At 40.8% G+C, this 5,945-nt stretch overlaps 1 pseudogene; it reads right to left on the reverse strand.

Moving 5' to 3' along the window:
• Positions 1–5,097: 5,097 nt before the first annotated feature.
• On the reverse strand, positions 5,098–5,216 carry LOC135054241 (5S ribosomal RNA; annotated as a pseudogene).
• Between the last annotated feature and the right edge of the window lie 729 nt (positions 5,217–5,945).

A 5,945-nucleotide genomic window follows, 5' to 3' on the forward strand; every position in this document is an offset into this window, starting at 1 on the left:
CTGGAAACAGGTGAGTCCAGAATGGATCGGAGAGTCAGGCTACACCGCAGATGGAATGCTGGTGCGGGTCTCTATAGCAGAAGTCTGGAGACAGGAGCTGGAACCTGGAAGACAACCACAGGAGAGAGACAAACTGGAACTAGGTTAGACAACCAAAGCACTGACGCCTTCCTTGCTCAGGCACAGCATACTTATACCTGCAGCAAGGAAGGGGTTGGCTAGGCAATTATGCAAATCAACAATACAGACAGCAGATTGGTGGAAATAATCAGATGACAAAATCCAAGATGGCTGCGCCCATGCAGACACTTGGAGGGAAGTTTGGTTTGTAATCCATGTGAGAATTGAAACAGTAATGGCGACGCCGGCCACAGGAGACAGGAGACGCCAGACTGACAAGCGCACATTTAGCCACGCGGGCACAGCGGAGGCCGCGGCTGATGAAATCACCACTCTGACATTCTGCATGTGGAAACTCAGGAACAGCGGGATCCGGTCCTGGAACGCTGAGCCAGCCTTAGGAGGCATCTGAAGGGTAAGTAATGGCGTCCAGATACCCGGATCGTGACAGTGCGAGAGTCGGGGTACAGGAATATATAGCTGAAATGACCCGTCTAACATTAACCACTGAGTTTCAGCGCTAAATAAACCCTGTCTGTTCTGAGTGAATGATGTGGAGCAAAATTACTTTTAATATATTTTAAAAAGTAACCATACCTGGGTGCTACCAAAAAGGCTGCATGAAATTACCACAAAAACAAATCTACATAACCTTGTGAAAATGGACAAACACATAAAAGATGAGGTAATAATATATTGTACCAATTTGGGAGTCCATAATACCTTCTGTATATGTAGAAATTCTCCCCCAAATGAATAGTCCTCATTGGAGATAATATGCAACAAATGAAATAGACAACGTATAAATAAGCAATACTCAAAATCAGTTACACCCTGCGTGGAGCTTGGAAAAGGTAAAACGTCCAATAGAGAAGGGGTTACATTACCAGAATAATCACCCACAGGTATCAGGAGACTCATCTTCACCAAAACTGACACCACAGTATGTGTAAGTGGAATAACAAGATGTCTACATTAATGCTTACATCAAATTTATATGTGTTATACATATACAGATTTCTTTAACTGTATACCTGCATGGACACCCACCCGTCTGACACAAATAACATCTTATATGTCTGGGATAAGAGATGATGCTCGCACTGTGAACTATATCAATTTAGCTGCTGCTGGTTTCTTTAGTTTCATACAGACAATCAGAGTCACAGGAAACACATGGATAAAGACAGAAAGACACCTCATGGTGTAGCATGTAAAAACACACATACCATAATAACAATATAGTAGCCTTTGTCCCAGATATGATGTAACATAGGATCAACATAAACTTAAATCATCTTTCAGAAATGGAGATAGGTATGTCTGTAGCTGTAAATGTTTGTGACCCCACTGGTGATGAAGGAAATTAATCTCCTGGTCACACCTCAAACATGTTTTGACACTAGGGTGTCTGTAAACACTGCTAAAATTTTAGCCAAAAGTTTGTAGTTGAGATTTAGTAGGGAGATAGAGTGGTGAGAACCAGGGCAAGATAAATTTTTCCCGGGATTAGGTAGTAGTAACTTCAGTGCAGCCAAGTTGAAATAAAGCTGGACAGATTTAGAGGAGATAATGTAATTGTACACTGACACTACGTTTCCTCCAATCTAGAGTAAATCATTTTATCAAATTCACCACTCAGTCCATCGGGCCCAGAAGCTTTAGCCAACTGTAAGTGTTGAATGGTCTTACAAACTTTGTCAAGGGTAATTGGGGAGTGCAGCAGTTGAGCCATCTCAGGGGAGATCATAGGGCATGGCAGGGAGTCCCAGAAGGATGACAAAAGGTAAGGAGTAATAGAGGAGTTACAGTAGGTATAGTGGGAATCGGGTCAGCGGAGGGAGGGTAATCCACAGGAGTAGCAGGATGAGGGGAAGAACAGAGCATTTCATAAAAGCAGCTCATAACTTCAGGAATTTCTGCATTTGAGGTGGTAAAAAAACTTTTGTTTGGGTGGAAACCCAGCTGTAAAAGGTAAAAAAATCTTCATGAGTATGAATGGAATGTATTATCATTGGTCGACGAGTTTCATTAAGAAGGACGGACAGGAGATGACCTGTCTTGTTCCAAAATCTATGGAAATTATACTGGACTGAGAAGACCTACATTTACATGCATTTTAGCAGTCAGATAAAAATGTTAAGTATGGGGAGAGGGTGGGTTTTATATTGATGAAAGGCTACATAAAGAAGATTAAAGAGCTACATTGTGGATAGAATATTTCTGGTCATTGGCAAATACATACAAAATAATTTTTTCTGTAAGGACAGATTTAGCTGCTTGCCAGAAGAAACCGGGGTCATATTCCATGTGGGAATAATTGTTGTTTTTGTATTCTTATCAAGCGACCTTCAGTTTTTCCTAAACTTCAGTGATTGTGATAAGTGGGAGGGGAATTTTCAAAGCTTGGAAGAGCCAAGTTCATCAGGAATACTGTATGTAGACTAGCAGTGATTAGTGCATGATCTGAGAGAGAAATCGATTCAGTTTGGGAATTAGAGATCTTGATGAAGAGTATGTGAAAAAAAAAGATATAATAAATTAATGATAATGAGCTGTGTGCAGCCAAGAGGCAAAGTGTATTCAGTATCAGTGGGTTGTAGCTCTCTTCACACATCAATCAATTGAAGTCTTTAGACAAAAGTGGGACACTTCACTTGGGGATGAAGGTGGTACAGGGAGAAGGAGTACAGTAGATCTTTCTAAGAACAGCGATGAGAAGTTTAGATTTCTGCATAGTGTAAGGGATTCATTAGTAAAGGGAGATAGTGTTGCAACAATTTCTGTAAAAAGGGCTTAGAATAAAAGTTTGATGCATATACACTACATAGAACATACTTGAAACCTTGAATTAATAACATACACACCACAAAATGACTCTTGGGGTCAGAAATAGTGGATAGTATTTGTACCTGGAGATGCCATTTGGTCAGAATGGTCAGACCATGAGCCTTGGAGGTGTAGCATGCAGATGCTACCACTGGCCAGCCTAACATGTTAGTTTTGTGACCTCTGCTGGGATGAGATGTGTCTCTTGAATGAGGGTAATATCCATGGTCGGACTGGCCCATAGGTGTAGAGGGGAAACCGCCGGTGGGCCCCACTGCCTGGGGCCCCTCCACAACCTCTAGCGATCAGGTTCCAGACTTTGCACTAATTGTACATTATACATATGTTATATTATACTGGCCAGGACTATGGTGTATTTTCTACAGTGCAGTGCTGGTTATTAATCTGGTACATTATCATGCATGTGCTAGCAGTAATTACTGTGTATATTTATCAAGGGGCCCAGACCATGCACTCACTAATGGTTAGCCAAGCCTCTGTGGTGAGTGGCCACTCCCCCTCTGGAGACTGGCAACACCCCTAAACATGGGCCCCTACCACTGCATTCCCTGGTGGGCCCATCATGCCCCAGTCCAACACTGATAATATCTACTCTCTATTTAGGTGTAAGAGAGTTTTCCTCCTTTTTATTGGGGGTTCTTGCTCCCACATTCCAGGATCCAACTTTGATGTTGGATATCGGTCAGCATGGGACACAGAAAGTCAACAGGGCATAAGCCAAGTAAATTTTGTATCTGCATATGAGAGGGACAAAAAAATGGGTGGGGGGGGGGGGGCGGGCAGCTGAAGGGAGGCAATACAAAACAGGAAAAATTGAAGCATACAATGTTCTAAGAGACAAATAAAACAGAAAAAAATCTAGTAAGAAAAGAACATTACACTTCTGAGATATAGAGAAGAGAGAGTAGGCATCCAATTTTATTGCATTTTACTGGTTAATGAAGGAGGGCGTCAGCATGCAGCACCAGAAGATAACAGAAATATTAATATTAGTTCAGTATATGAAACAATAATAGTATTAGTCCAGTATATGAAACAAAATAATAGTATTGGTCCAGTATATAAAACATAATAATAATAATAATAATAATAATAATAAAAAAATAACATAACCGAGAGTAATCACTGACCATGAAACATATAAACAATAGCTCAAATTAAGCTAACAGCATGAGAAACAAACAGAATATATCCAATGGTGCAAAGACAGGCCGACAGGCCAGGCAGATATGTAGGAAGACAATAAAATTCAAATGAGGTAGGAGGTTAAGTGAGCAAGACCATAAAACCAGTAATAAATACAGTGAAGTGTGGCTGGCATAGGCTGGCAGGGAGCCAAGGTCTAAAGTTCACCCATTTGTGATGGATGGGTCAGATATGTTCATGGTAGCTGCCTGGGAAAGTTCATAAAGATATTCAGAAGCATTTGTGAGGAAGTGAGAAAAGTCCTTGTAGGAGTTACATTGAAAACATGGGGGATACCGCACTGTTCATTGATGCTAAGTTTATTAGCATATAATAACCAAGATTAGACAATTATAAGGAAGGATTCCTATTGCATGTCGTATTGGTTGTGCACCCTGAGTCAGTGTTATATTAGACAAAACAAGGAGCGAAAGAAGACTCTTTTTTGGGTGCACTCTTAGATTTAGTCAAAAGAAGACTGAAATATTGGAAAATTAAAATGATTTGTATTTTATTATTCAATTTGTTAAACATAAGGCATTTGGTGTATCCTAAACAAACATATAAACGATATACACAAGAATTCTAATCTTGACATCGAATGTCCCCCTGTTATCAATAATTCATAGGGTAAATCCGTGTTGGGAGGATCAGATATCAGGATGTGGATAATCAAGACCCAAGTTTGGGTCAATATTCAAGGACTCACGGGTATGCTTAAGAAATGGTGTGATAAAATAAATATGGATCTTCAGGTTGGTATACAGTAATGTACAAGAATTGCCTGAAGAGAGAATTCCCAACTTAATCGCATGAGGACTTAATATACCAATACAAGGCTTGCCACCAGAAGAGCTTGGAAACAATAATAATACATGAGGGTATAAGAGAAGTTGTGAATCTGCTGTCAGCATTAGGCACAGAGTATGCCGATCACTCTGACCTCTACTACACTGGGTCTCCCTAGGTGGTCTCCCATCCTAGTACTGACCCAGCCCAATACTGCTTAGCTTTCAAGATTGAATGGATTTGGGCGTTTACAGCGTGGTATGATAGTAGAAATAAGAATATACTTGTCACTCCGGGATCACTGATGAGAGTTCACATAATAAAGGTTGTGAAAAACAGAATCAGAGTTATAAGAGATGGAAAAATAGATAAATGGATCTGCTGCCAGCATTAGGCAAAAGTAAGTATATGGCGCATTCCTTTCCTTATACCTTGTAGTAGTTGCCTTCATAAACACACAGTCTGGCTGGGTACAGTAGCCCAAATTTGGCAACAAATTGGGGAGAAGGCTTTATGGGCCTTGGTCAGTTCCACAGAGTAGTCTTGAAATAAGTAAAGTCTGTGATTTTCCCACATAATCACTTTCATTATAGAGGAGGCAGAAAAAAGGCTACTTTGCGCATATAATGAGACATCTAAACAGGATAACCCAAGGACATGGTTTGGACTGTGCCAGTGCCTGACCCATCCTGTGGACCTTATCAATGACTAGGTCCTGTCACTCAGCTTCAATTCCCAGAAGGCCTGGTAATGTGTTATGGACAAAGTGGGCTAGTTCTGACCCTTTAACAGATTCCGGTAAGCCCACAAGCCTGATTTTATTCCTGTAGGACATATTTTCCAGATCATCTACCGTGTTCTAGAACTGGTGATTATCTCTATAGAGGCCATTCACAGTGCATTTTAAATCTGCTCCCAACTGCTGCTATGTATCATTGACCCTCTGTGTGAGCCTATTTAGTTGTGTAGTGATATCTGCAACAGCCTAAGTAAGGAGGGGG

This window comes from Pseudophryne corroboree, chromosome 2 (assembly GCF_028390025.1).
Source record: "Pseudophryne corroboree isolate aPseCor3 chromosome 2, aPseCor3.hap2, whole genome shotgun sequence".
Classification (NCBI taxonomy): domain Eukaryota; kingdom Metazoa; phylum Chordata; class Amphibia; order Anura; family Myobatrachidae; genus Pseudophryne; species Pseudophryne corroboree.